The following is a 13,501-nucleotide window of genomic DNA, read 5'->3' on the forward strand; positions in this document are numbered from 1 at the left end:
CAATTTTTCACCATATTCACAGTGGCTTTCAAAAACCTGCTTAATTGTAGGCTACCTGGACTCTGGCAGGATATTAACTCACATGCAATGTTTTAATTGATTAGACTAAGAAAAAAATTGTTCACATGGAAACTCTAGTATATCACTATATTAATGATTTGGTTTTAACATCCGGCAATTTGGATAACCCATACCAATGCGAGATCCACTGCGAATTCGGGGCTATCATAAAATGTTGCATACTTATGGATACTTTTAACCGTAAATTACATGCAAAAGAATATCTCACAGGTGCCAGGCTGGAGCCAGCAAGGTTTCTTAGTGTTTTTTTTTTTTTTGGGCAGTAGTTCTGCGCGCCACTTTGTGGTGTCGCTCGGTTCCACACTGATGCCAATCCGCACAGAAGTGAGGGCTCATTGGAGCCACAGATAATCGTTGAACTTGCGCTCCTTCCTACATGCTGCTCCGTCCTTTGTCAGTTTTCTTACAACTAAACTTTCCACAGTGTGCTAGAGAAAATGAAATAATTCAAGCTATGCCAGAACTGCAGAAAGCAGGTGACTGTTATGAACCCGCATGAGGTGTGCCTTTTGGTGCCTGGTCTCGGACACTACCATCATGTGATAAGTATGCCTTCATGCACCCAAAGTAAATTGAGGATTAGGAGACAAAGTTGTATGTCAGCTAACACAAGAACTTGCCGTGGCCTTTGCATAGATCCCACTCAGTCTCACGTCCAGCATTGGTCCCTGGACCATCCCCACAACTGCTCCACTTCCCACTTAAAGTTCTCTGGTAAGTCCAACTCAAAATGCATTCGGGGTTCAACCCCTTCTGACTCCAAATTGAAGGTGCGAGGACATCAAGATGTCATTCACACTGCACCAAGGTCACAGGCATCGGAGTCAATTACTCAGTTGGTGTCAGCATGCCCCGAGATTCCTGGGCTGTCACTGTGGCTCAACGGTCCTTGAGTACCGAGACCCCACTCCTAACCAACCCCAAACAAAAGGCTCCAGTAACTCCTTCGCCTTTGGGCTCAGGTAGACACCGGCAACACACTTCAGACGCCCCGCCCTCGGGCCAGGCTATGAAACCGAAAGAAAAGCCCAACCGCATCCCGGTGCCGAAGTCACCTTCGGCACTGAAGACCAAATGTAAACATGTGCCCACGCCCTTCTTAGTCCGCACCGAAAACAGCCTCGACTACGAAGCCTTCGGCATCGAAACAGAGGACAAGCCTTCGGAGCCAAAGCAAATTAAATTCAAAATTTCGGACCTGAGAAAAGGTCTTGGAGCCAGAAACTCCTACACCCGAAAGATTCTGAGACAGTCGAAAGAACATTCTGACCCTAAGCCTTATGCACCGAAAAAGGACATTCTACCCAAACAACAATCTGTGCCAGATTTTTCGGATCCAAAGCAAAAATCTCTACCCATTGACCCACAAACCTGTGATGTTACCACCAGACCTCCTAAAAAGAGGAAACAGGACCATTCAGAAGACTCTGAAATACCCATTAAACAGTAGGAAAAAGGCACGGACACTTCTACCTTCCTCTCCTTCTCCACCTGATCCAAATTTGTTCATCTACCACAAGAGGATGATGATGATGATATGGGTGGGTATGGGACCACAGATACAGATACGGATGAGGAGGCACATACATACAATCCCACACGATACAGATCCCTGGGCTGATTATAATACCGATCCAGATCCACACAAGGACCCGAACCTCTATCCCTCTAGGTCATCACCCGCAGATGATAGCATTGGGTTTGCGAAATTAATTAATAGGGCTGCACAATACCATGGGGTGCAATTACACTCTGATCCCTTAGAAGAAGACTTCTTATTAGAAATAATTGCACCCTCACAAAAGTCTACACACACCCTGCCAAATGCTAAAAGGCATGCTGAAACATGCACAAGAAGTGTTGAAGGACCCAGTCCGAGCCAGGATCCTCAACACAAGGGTGACAATAACTAAGGCTGCTCCCAATGACCCAATCTACATCAGAGGTCAGGTCCCTTGATATTCTCTTGTGGGGTCTAATGCATGCAAGAGGGTTAATGCACAAAGCACAGGCGACACTCCCCCTCCTAATAAGGAATCGAAACTGATAGACGCATCCGGTAAACGTATTGCGTCACAAGTGGCAAATCATTGACGGATCACCAATGCCCAAGCTTTGTTGGTCAGATATGACAGAGCTCACCATGATGAGCTTGAAAAGCTTATGCAACATCTCCCTGACCAATGTAAGAACAAAGCTAACGACACTTATGTAAGAGGGTAAGTTAATAACCAACACATCTAATAATAAATGTGCCCTCTATGCGGCAGATACCGCATCTCGTGCTATTAATACCAGTGTTTTATTACGCAGGCATGCCTGGCTCCTAATCTCCGGATTCAAGAAGGAGGAGCAATCCACTATTCCTAATCAGCCTTTTGACAAAGAAAATCTTTCTGCCCACAGTCGATACATCTTTAGAAAAAATGAAAAATGATACTGTGGCTGCCAAGTCCATGGGGGCCTTGCAATTATCTTCCTCTAGAGGTTAATTTCGTCGCTTCTTTTATAGGGCTGGCTCCAAAACTACTGGCTCAGAGCATCCCTCTTGATCATACAAAAGTCCCAATCAAACCACCTCCTCCAGAGGATATTTTCGAGGAAGGTACGGGGTAACAACGGTAAAGGAAGAGGTTGTAGTAGCAAAACCCACAACTCCCCTACCACCAAGCTGTGACTTCCCTTCCCCCAATCATTCCACTCCTATCTGGAGACGTCTCTCACAGTTCCTACCGGTCTGGAATTCCATTACAACAGACAAGTGGGTAAGACAAATTATCCACTGTTTATTGCCTGGAACTCACCTACTCCCCCCAAATATCCCTCCCAGACAACGTCGAATGTCCCCGGAACATCACTCTTCTCAAACAAGAGGTTCTCTCTCTATTTCAAAAATATGCAATCGAACTAGTCCCCTTGCCTCATCAAGGCACAGGGGTTTATTACTCCCTCTATTTTCTAATTCCAAAAAAGAATGGCTCTCAGGCCAATACTGGACCTCCGACCGTTAAACCTTTACATTCAGTCAGACCACTTCCACATGGACACTCCAAGAGGTGCTCCCACTGCTTCAACAAGGCTGCTTTCTCTCCACTCTGGATTTAAAGGACGCCTACTTTCATATTCCTATTCACCCCACTCACAGAAAATATCTCAGGTTTGTGATAGACAGTCAACACTACGAATATAAGTCCTCCCATTTGGGGTGACTACAGCACCTAGGGTCTTCACCAAGTGCCTCGCAGTAGTAGCGGCTCACTTACAAAGACCACATATTCACGTGTTCCCTTATCTGGACGACTGGCTCATGAAAGCCAAGTCACACAGCAGCTGTGTGCAACACACACACAAAACAATCCATCTGCTTCACAACTTTGGATTCACAGTGAACCTCACCAAATCCCACCTCCAACCATCCAACATACAACAATATCTAGGAGCTAAAATAAACGTCAAAAGCTCTAGCATACCCCAACCCAGAAACATGTAAGCTCTAATATCAACATTTCAACCTCAACACTCATTACCAGTTTTAGTGTTCATGCAGCTACTTGGGATGATGGACTCTGGCATTCTCATCGTCCCTTATGCAAGACTCCAAATGCGTCCCTAACAGGAGTGTTTGGCACGTCAGTGGAACCAGGCTCCAGGTCAGGTACCAGATCTGGTGTTGGTGGACAGCCGCACACATCGCTCTCTGAAGTGGTGGAAAACATGAGCCCTTTCTTTCCAAAAGCTGGGTGTGAGAAAGTGCCATCTTTCTTGCCTTGGTATGCCCCCACTTTTTATTGAACTGCTGATGTGCTTTGACTGAGTGTGCCCTGGGTTCCTGCCAACCAGGTACCCAGTGCCAGTGTTCCTTCCCTAAAACTGTGTTGAAACTAAAACCCAATTGACATCTCTGGCCACCTATCAGCCCCTAGTAAATGGTACCCTAGGCACCCAGGGCATGGTGACCAGAGAAGACCCCTAAGGGCTGCAGCACTTATTGTGCCACCCTCAGGGACCCTGTACCCTGACACCCACACACTGCCTTTGCAGGCTGAGTGTCTTAAGTAACAGAACTAAACAGAGAGTCGACATGGCACACACCCCTGTGTGAAACACAAGAAGTACCAGGCTGTTCCTAATGAGAGCGGGGGTTTAGTGTCGGTGGCACCCGTGCGTCGTGGATAAACGCGTGGGTATCCAATATGTTGGATATAATGGCCTCACACACCCTTGCAGGTGTCATGCTTCATCATCGGCAATGCTCCTCGTTGGGTCGGCGGTGCAATACCCAACGGGTAACACCTCAAAGAGGGGCTCTTTGGCGGAGATCTTTTTCCAACTGCCGTATGGGTGAAGTGTGGGTGAGGGGCCAGTGCCGTGTAGACGTTATAGGAGTTAAAATTGGGGTAAAGGGTACCAGGATCAGGTTTATTCTAGCGGTCCCTTATTCCAAATTAAAATCAAAAATAGAATAGGCTCGGAGGGAAATAATGTCCCCTGGTGTGAGACTAGACTAATGAATATATTAATAGGTCGACATGTTTCTCGCTGTTTGCCCACTGACTAGCGATTCTTCAGGACCGAATATAAACAAATAGTATGTGCTATATTAAACTATCTACAGAGAGCCTTTACCTTGCTAAAGAACAGTATTCCAATACGTGTAAAGGGTCAACAGTACCTGTGTTGTGCTGTAATTACCTGTAGTGGGAGACAAAAAAAGCAATTCACACCAGGTCGCGTTTTCCACTAGCATAATAATGTGACACCAAACAAAACACTGTGTATCATGCCTGTGTAAGTGTTTACTTGACATGCAATAAAAACAGGTGGTCTCATCCGTGGGGAGCAAAGTGGATGGCATGCTCAAAGGGAGGACTACCCCAAATAATTAAAATCGGTTGCCAGCAGGAGTTTCTCTATTTACAAGTATACAGGTTGGGCACTCACCTAACTTTGTGGACGTGAGCTACAACATCAGCACCCAGCAGGTAGAGCTCCTGGTTCAACCTCTTAGTTTTCAGGCTATTGATGGTAGATAAAAGCCATGTATTGGGTAAGACAATGGACACAATGTATGCCATACGGGCGATCATAAGGTTCTAAATAACAAGGAAGTGTCCCTTCTGGTTTAAAGGTAGTATGTGAACAACCGCGTTCATGCGAAAATACTTCTCATCAGGCTCCCCTCTCTGTATAGGAAGGTCTAGTTTCTGCATGTTAGTTGGGGGTCAAGCGGACTCAAGGTAGGGATCGGGTATCTGCGCATGTGACAAGTTAATGGCAACAGCGAGTGGAGGCGCCTGAAGGGTCCCCGACAGTGAGTCATACAGCTTGCCCGAACACTCGCTTACAGACTCTCAAGCGTGCTGTAGGAACTCCCTTGGGGCGGGTACAAATGTGAGGCACCTAGGCGCATGCTAGTAGTAAGTGGCAGAGACGAGTAGAATCGCCTGTAAGGGCTCCATAAGTGAATCGTACATTCAGACATTCAATTCTTGTAGCGGAAGTCCCTTGGGGCGAGGACACATGTGAGTCCCGTCATATTCTATAAGGTTCGCACACTTACTTTTTAAATCACGTGTCTCCTCTGGTGGACCTACCCCTCTCTGCCGGGTCCGGGAAGGTAACCGGGTGGGAGCAGAAGCGGATTAATATCCGCCCTTGTTGTCACGTGGGATGCGCCGGGCTGCTGATAGCGGAAGTGAAAAGCTCGTAACCGCGGCGGCCATTTCTCAGTGTGTTAATGCGTGCCCAAGCGAAGGTTTTTTTTTTTTACCTTAGTGGTAGTATCAGTAACAGGAATCACCTGTATGTTGAGGTACTCGTTCAATGAGAGGGTAGATGAGCCCTTCTAAGGTGCTTAAGTGTGTCAAAAGGCGGGTCAGAGACCTAATCTTGGAAGGTCACAGCACTATGCCACAACGGGAGATAGGTGGAATGGGTACAGGTCCGGTGGCCATTATAGAGTGGTATCAAAAGCGTTAATATTTAATAATAAATAAATTGGACCCTGTATCTCACCTAATATAATGACATCCTGTCCTTAAATTATTAAAAATAATAAGGAGCAGTAAGTTTACAGGGCGCTCCAGGGGATATCCTCGTTGATGCCTTCACTGTCAGAGCATAGGCGATGTATCCACCGCTGTTCTTTATAGAGCAGCGGTGCCATGTCCACAGAACCCACTGCCCTGGCATACTTCAGTCACCCCTCTAGCTGGGTGCCATATGCCATATGCCAGAGGTGTGGGCACAGGTGAATGAGCCCTGTGCCCCTACAGTACCCAGGGCCATTCCTGGGCACTGCAAGTGCAGTGATGCCATTAAGAGTATATGGTGCTGGGAGGTTGTCACTACGAACTCCACAGCACCATAATGGCTACACTGAAGACTGACAAATTTGGTCCCAAACTTCTCAGCACATTAAACCCGCACTGATGCCAGTGTGGGATTTAATATAAAGTGCACCAGAGGGCATCTTAGAGATGCCCCCTGAAAACCTAACCTACAATCCACATCTGGGCTGAGTGGCTGCAGAGGCTGCCACACAGCAGATATGTTGCTGGACCCCTGGGTGGAGAGCCCCCCGCTTTCCTGGGCCTGCAACAATGCCCATCCTGGGCAAGGTGCTAGGTGTCCTCCCCCAGGATGGGCAGGGGTAAGCTTCAAAGGCATGCCGCCTCTGTGAGCTTCTCCAGACCATTTGCTGCCCCCAGCAACTGGCCCCCACCAGTTCTGACCCCCCCACTCTGGCGGGAAGACTGGCTAGTGGGGGGTGCCAGCCTATGGCAACCCCACCCCTCAGGTGGGGGAGACGAGGTGAAGCACGACCCCGGGCTCCGGCCATCTTGAAGATGGGGAGCCCTGCCCAATCACAGCTAGGCTCCTGCCCCACCTCCCACAGGAGAGGAGCAGGCTAGGGGGTATACCCACCCTAGGACAGGGACCTTCTGTTCCCTGTCCTTGCCCTACCTGTAACTCCCCTAAATTCAGTATTTAGGGGCTCCCTGAACCTTCCTTCCTCAGAAGAAAGATCAAGAGGAAGAAGACCCGCCGTGCAGCTTGCTAACAGGACGACAACAACTGACTTGGCCCAGCCCTACCAGCCTATCGATCCTGGAACCTGCTCCTGCCTAATCCTGGCAACTCCTGCGGACAGCAACCTTGGGACACCCAGAGGACCTGCCTGCCTTGACCCTCTTAAAGACTGGGACTCCCATCAGCAGATGCTCTGCTGCAACAACACCCCTGGTGCCAGCCAGGAAGCTCCGGACCAACCCACTCTGCACCCGCCGAGCCCGGCCCGTGCCCTCGTAAACCAGGACCACGACTACGTCCCCCCGGCCACTGGGACCCGGAGTCCAGTGCCCAAAGACCCTCCTCGATGACCCCGACGACACCTGCAGCCTCAGGACAGAGGACCCCCTCTGACTGCGACCAGCAGGGGGTAAGATTTCCCGACCTCAAGACACCCCTGCACCCGGCGCCCCACGGCCCCCTGTGCCCAACTCCTGGGTGACTACCTATCCTCCAAGACCCCAATTTACCCCTCGAAGTGTTGGTCACTCCAGAAGATCCTTCCTCCCTGAGCCTGCAGCCTTTGTTCCCTTTTCAAGTTCCTCATTGAATAACATTGAATGCCCGACGGCTCAAAAGCACCCTGCACCCAGCCGCCCGAGTGCCCCTGGCAGTGCAACCTGTACCCTATCCTACTTCTCCATTTGCCCTGAGCAAGTGACCAGGAGCCCAGCTCCCACAGCCGGTGGCACCAACCGGTGGCCCCCTTTCCCTCATTGGATAACATTGGGCCTAACTACCTCTGCTTCTCCATTTGCCCTGAGCAAGTGACCAGGAGCCCAGCTCCCACAGCCGGTGGCACCAACCGGTGGCCCCCTTTCCCTCATTGGATAACATTGGGCCTAACTACCTCTGCACCCGGCTGCCCCTGTGCCGCTGGGGGCGAACCAACTGTACTTACCTGACACTGGGGGACCCCTGAGTCTATGCCCAGAACCCTAACTTCACCAGCCAAGTACTCACCTGGAAACAGATGCCTCACTTACTTGCCATTGGATAACATTGACTTCTACGTGTGAAGTTTTGGAAACTAAAGATATTCATATAAAATCACCCGAATTCCAAAGTACTCACCTGTGATCGGGGGAGAAGCCAGTACTGTACCTTGTAGCCCAGTACTGAGCCGCAAAAGTAATCCTTACCGGGTTTACTAGTAACTTGTATTTTCTCCATAGGAATCCATTGTCTGCTTTTCTATGAAATTTCTTCTGTCTACTTTTGAAAACTAGAAATATTCTTTAAAAATCATACGAAATACTGAAACGTAATTACTTACCTGTTTTGAGTTGAGACCCCAGTGCTGGCCCCAGGAGACCAGTACTGGATTACAAAAGTAACGAGATCGTACTTTACCTGAAACCTGAATTTTCTCCCATTGGATAACATTGCCAGATTCCTGTTGAAAAGTTAGTAAGTGTGACCTTTTAAAACAGCTTTTTATTCCTGAAAAATCACTACAATACCTAAAAAGTTTTTGCTGAACTGTTTTCACCTTAGACCCCAGGACTGAACCTAGGAGCCAGTCCTGGAATTCCCAAAGTAATCTACAAAGTAATCAACTGTGTTTATATAAGGAAATCCATTGAGCTCAATGCTAAATTGTGTGTAGAATTGTGTTGCCTACTGAAACCCCTGTACCTATTGTCTTTAAAAAGTTTATTGCCTTTCTGCAAAGTCCTCACCTGAGACCTCTCATATTGAGAACAGTATATTTTTTTGATACCTTTTGGTTCTAGAAATAAAACAACCATACCTTTTGATATAAAAACAATTGGCCTGGAGTTCAGTCTTTGAGTGTGTGAAACCTTTTGCTGACTGAGTGTGTACAACAAATGCTTTACACTGTCCTCTGGTACTGCCTTACTGCTCGACCAAGCTACCACTTTAGAGAGTAAGGTCACACCTGGCTTTAACCTCTGTTATACCTCTGGGGTTTGTGGACTCTATACACACTGTACCTTATTCTGGTCCAGTATATATAGAGCCCCTTTCTCACACTGGGTGTTCCTCGACCCGGTTCTACGGATAGTGCAAACAGAAGCATCGCTCACCGGCTGGGGATCTCATCTTCAAAAACGTACCACTCAGGGCATGTGGACCCCTAAGCAAAAACAACTCCACATAAATTACCTAGAATTGTTGGCAAATGTTTCTAGCGTTAAAATCCTTTCAACTCCATCTAGTAGGCAAAGCTGTCCTGGTCCGTACAGACAACATGACAGAAATGTACTAGATACAGAAAAGGGGGGGGGCACACTTGCTGCAGCTTTCACACCTAGCTCAAAGCATATAGAGATGGGCCATTCCACAAACAATATCTCCTTGCGTAACACCTCCCAGGAGTACACAATCAAATTGCAGATCTGCTCAGTCGTCAAAGACAGCAGATCCACGAATGGGAACTTCATCCTAAAGTTCTTCTTCCATTCTTTCACATGTGGGGCCACCCAGAAATAGATCTGTTCGCCACACACCAAAACGCAAAATGTTCAAGCTTCGTGTCCAGGTATCCACACCCATTGTCCAAAGGCAATGCTGTATGGATGAAGTGGTCCGGCAAATTTGCTTACGCTTTACCGCCTCTCCTGCTCATTCAGTTAGTGGTTCGGAAACTCAAACAGCATTCCCTCTAAATTATCCTAGTTGCTCCAACCTGGGCCCGACAACGATTGTTCGCAACAACCCTCTTTGAACTATCAGTTGTTTTGCAGCATAGACTTCTAGATTCACAAACTGTGCATATTCCGCCATCTAGTAGTTGGAGTCGGAAAGTGCTTTGTATTTTATTTCTTTTTTTGCTTTGGGAGGTTGCGAAACCTGATCCCTCTGAGGCTACAACCCCATTTGTGTGTGTGCAGGCTCTCAGATTATTTTTTCGGTCATGGAGATCGGAGGTGCACTGAAGATGTCTCGGAAGGGACAGCAGCAGGAAAAGAGAGCCCACCAGAAACTCTGGCGAGAGGTGGTACTAAAGCAAGTACTGTGTTTGCTGGCAGAATGCAGTCTCCAGGTATTTGGGGGGGGGGTCCCCGCAGGGAGCCGATAGTTCATCCGACAATGAGGGAACAATTTGCTCCTTTATTAATTAGTATATGAGCAAAACACGGATGAATTGCTCCAGGTACCAGCAAAAAGCCTTAAATAAAGCTGCACTGCCGCTCCTTTTATTACAAGGTTGGATTTTCCAACACAGCTACCGTGTAGTGCCTAAGGCAGTGCGTCATTGCACTGTTTTCTTAATACACTTTGTGTCTTCGTTATTGAAACCTGCTTTCTTAGTTTGTGCTAGGTTGGGAACGCACAACACCTCGACCACACAGCACCTCTGGTAATGGGACAGGGGGCTCTTTGTACACTACATGTGTGTTCTTAAGTGGTTTACAATCTAATTGTCAAAGTTTTGAAATAAGGGCGGAAACGCATAACACACAGCACAATAATTCTTGGAACCATTCATTCCCAAATTTTCTCCCTTTTCAGAACATTGCTTGGGCCTAATTTTAGCGCACAATGCTTCAGGTACTGAACCGAACCGAGCACCTCTGGAAAAGGGACAGGAAGCTGTTTGTACACTACGTGTGTTTTCTTAAAATGGTTTAAGATCTAACTATCAAGGTTTGGTACAAAAGGGGGAACGCACATCTGTGCCTCTTCCACACTGCACCGAGCACAACAGTTCTAGGAATCCGTCATTCCCAAATCTTCTCCTTTTTCATAACATTGCTAGGGTGTAAATGTAGAGCTCTGTGCTTACAGGTAAGGAGCAGAAAAAAAGACCACAAGGCATACTCAGGCCTACACCAAAAAAGATAATCCGGCCTAGAGCAAAAAGTTTTCCCACACAGACGCCGGGGGGGGGGGGGGGGGGGGGGAATTAAAAAAAAAAACAGCAGATATTAGTAGGACTCATTACAGAACAAGCCCCTTTGTTTAGCACAACCGGAAATATCTGGCCACAACACTTAAAGCACAGCACCTCACATAGGCTGGCTAGCTATACTAGGCGGGGACTTCGGGGTGGGGGGGGAGTTTGTTGGTTAGAAAACGCAGATACTATATTTTGTTGTTGACCAGGCATCTCTGAGATGGCCACCCCAGACTCTCTGCTGGAATAATAATACGCCGCCCAGCCTCCGGGATGTGGGCTGAAAGGCTGTGTGCAATTTTACTGATATTGATGTGCATTGAGATGTCAAGAGTGTAATGGTTGACTTGATTTGATGCTTTGTTTCTAATTCTGCAATAAAAACATATTTTAAAAAAAACCACTTAAAGCACAGCACCATATGCAGCTCACATCTCGGCAGAGGGATAGAATGGCCATAAAAACGCCGCACCCCACTTCACTTCAAAGCTGACGCAAGGGATTCTTCAGAGTTAAAAGCAAACCCCCATAAATTCTCCACTTATCTCCAAAAGCGTGTTGATCTATTGCTCTCTGAAAACAGAGACACAGGAATTTGGAAGGGAGGGCCCCAGCAACAACATAAAGTTGCCGAGTACTAGGCTATCCGATATAGTACATAGCTCCCACTATAACATAACTCAAGGGCCCAAAAACGCTCACAAAGGTAAAATACAACCTTTGACATTCTTTATAGCCGTTCAAAGCATTTAACTTTAAAAACAACCGGGCACAATAACCAATGTTGCTACCTCAAACACGCATTAACACGTGTGCCAGGGCACATTTTTATCTCAGCTGCCAAGTAAAACAGCTGCCTTACAATAATGGGGCAAAAGTAATACGCAGACAGGGATACTAAACAAGTAGACTGGAAATACACTGGATTGCTCCAGAGGACGCTAAATACTTACTAACAACTTGTGCTATATAACACATAGCACACACAGCTACAGTTCACTGCTAAGCTTTTAACTGTTCACAAATAATCTATGCTGGCGCCTCAAACACGCTTTAACACATGTGCCAGGGCAAAATCTATTGCAACTGCAAATAAAACAGCTGCCTTACAACAATGGTGCATAGTAATAAGCAAACCAGCTACTAAGCAGATGGAATAACAGGTAATATGCAAACAATTACCAGTGGCTACGACCACTTTCAAAAACATTATCTTGCTGCAGGGCATTGCAACATTCAGAATCACAAAGGTGCCTCACACCACAATGTACAAATGCGCGCAATATTGCAGCATTGCCTACGGAGCCTCTGCAACCTCTAATGTGGCATGGCTATGTTAATTCCTGCTACAACGGATCAAAAACAAATAGCATTAATTTTGCACAAATCAATACAGGGGCTGGGCCTGCATGTGGACAAATGCATAGAGTCATGCACCTTTCACTCTATAAACTTACAACCATAACAGGCAAAGTAAAAGGAAAACATACGGGGTTTGTAGTTGTATGCACCCAAGATACATACAGTCAGTCCTTATTACAGCTCAAACATTGGAATACATCCCCACATAACGCACATTAAAGGAAGGGTGTGTGTGTGTGTGTGTGTGTGTGTGTGTGTGTATATATATATATATATATATATATATATATATATATATATATATATAATGTGTGTATATAAGTATGTGTGTATATATGTATGTATATATACATACGTGTGTATATGTGTATATGTGTGTGTATATACGTGTGTATATGTATATATGTATATATACATGTGTGTGTATATATATACATGTGTATATATATATACGTGTGTGTATATATATATATATATATATACGTGTGTGTGTGTGTATATATATACGTGTGTATATATATATATACGTGTGTGTGTGTATATATATATATATATATATATATATATATATATATATATGTATATGTATATATATATATATGTATATGTATATGTATATGTATGTGTGTGTGTGTGTGTGTATATTACCTACTGGCGGTCGCCAGTAGGTATATATAGTTAGAATTTTCAAAAATCCCATAGAGAAAAAATCCTATGTCTAATAACTTTGGCGTTTGTGGACGGAATTGGCTGAAATTTTCAGGAAAATGGAACATTTTGTTTCTGAGCAGCCCCTGAAAATTTTTGGGGGGGGGGGGGGGGTCGTCAAGGGGGGGCTGAGAAAAAAGGGGGGTCCCAAAACGTGTTTTTGCCATGCAATTTTCCATAGGGCGGTTGGCCTCACTTTTAGCTCGAACGGCTGAATGGATTTCCACGAAACTTGGCAAAATTGTAGATATTGTTTGCCCGATGTGCCTTTGCTAGGTCTCAAGATATGTGGTCCTGTGAATTTTGAGTAAATTAGGTTTAAAAAAAGATATATATCTAGAGCCGCGCCCGGTACGCGTACCGGGGAGCGCTCCAGGCGCGCCACGCGACTTGCGCACGGCAAGCTGATTGGTT

The 13,501-nt window shown here is 46.3% G+C and overlaps 1 protein-coding gene across 1 annotated transcript in view; it reads left to right on the forward strand.

Moving 5' to 3' along the window:
- PPP1CB (protein phosphatase 1 catalytic subunit beta) overlaps nt 1-13,501 on the forward strand; it is a 297,580-nt gene that overhangs the window by 244,636 nt on the left and 39,443 nt on the right. The window lies entirely within an intron of this gene.

Source organism: Lissotriton helveticus, chromosome 6 (assembly GCF_964261635.1).
Source record: "Lissotriton helveticus chromosome 6, aLisHel1.1, whole genome shotgun sequence".
NCBI lineage: Eukaryota > Metazoa > Chordata > Amphibia > Caudata > Salamandridae > Lissotriton > Lissotriton helveticus.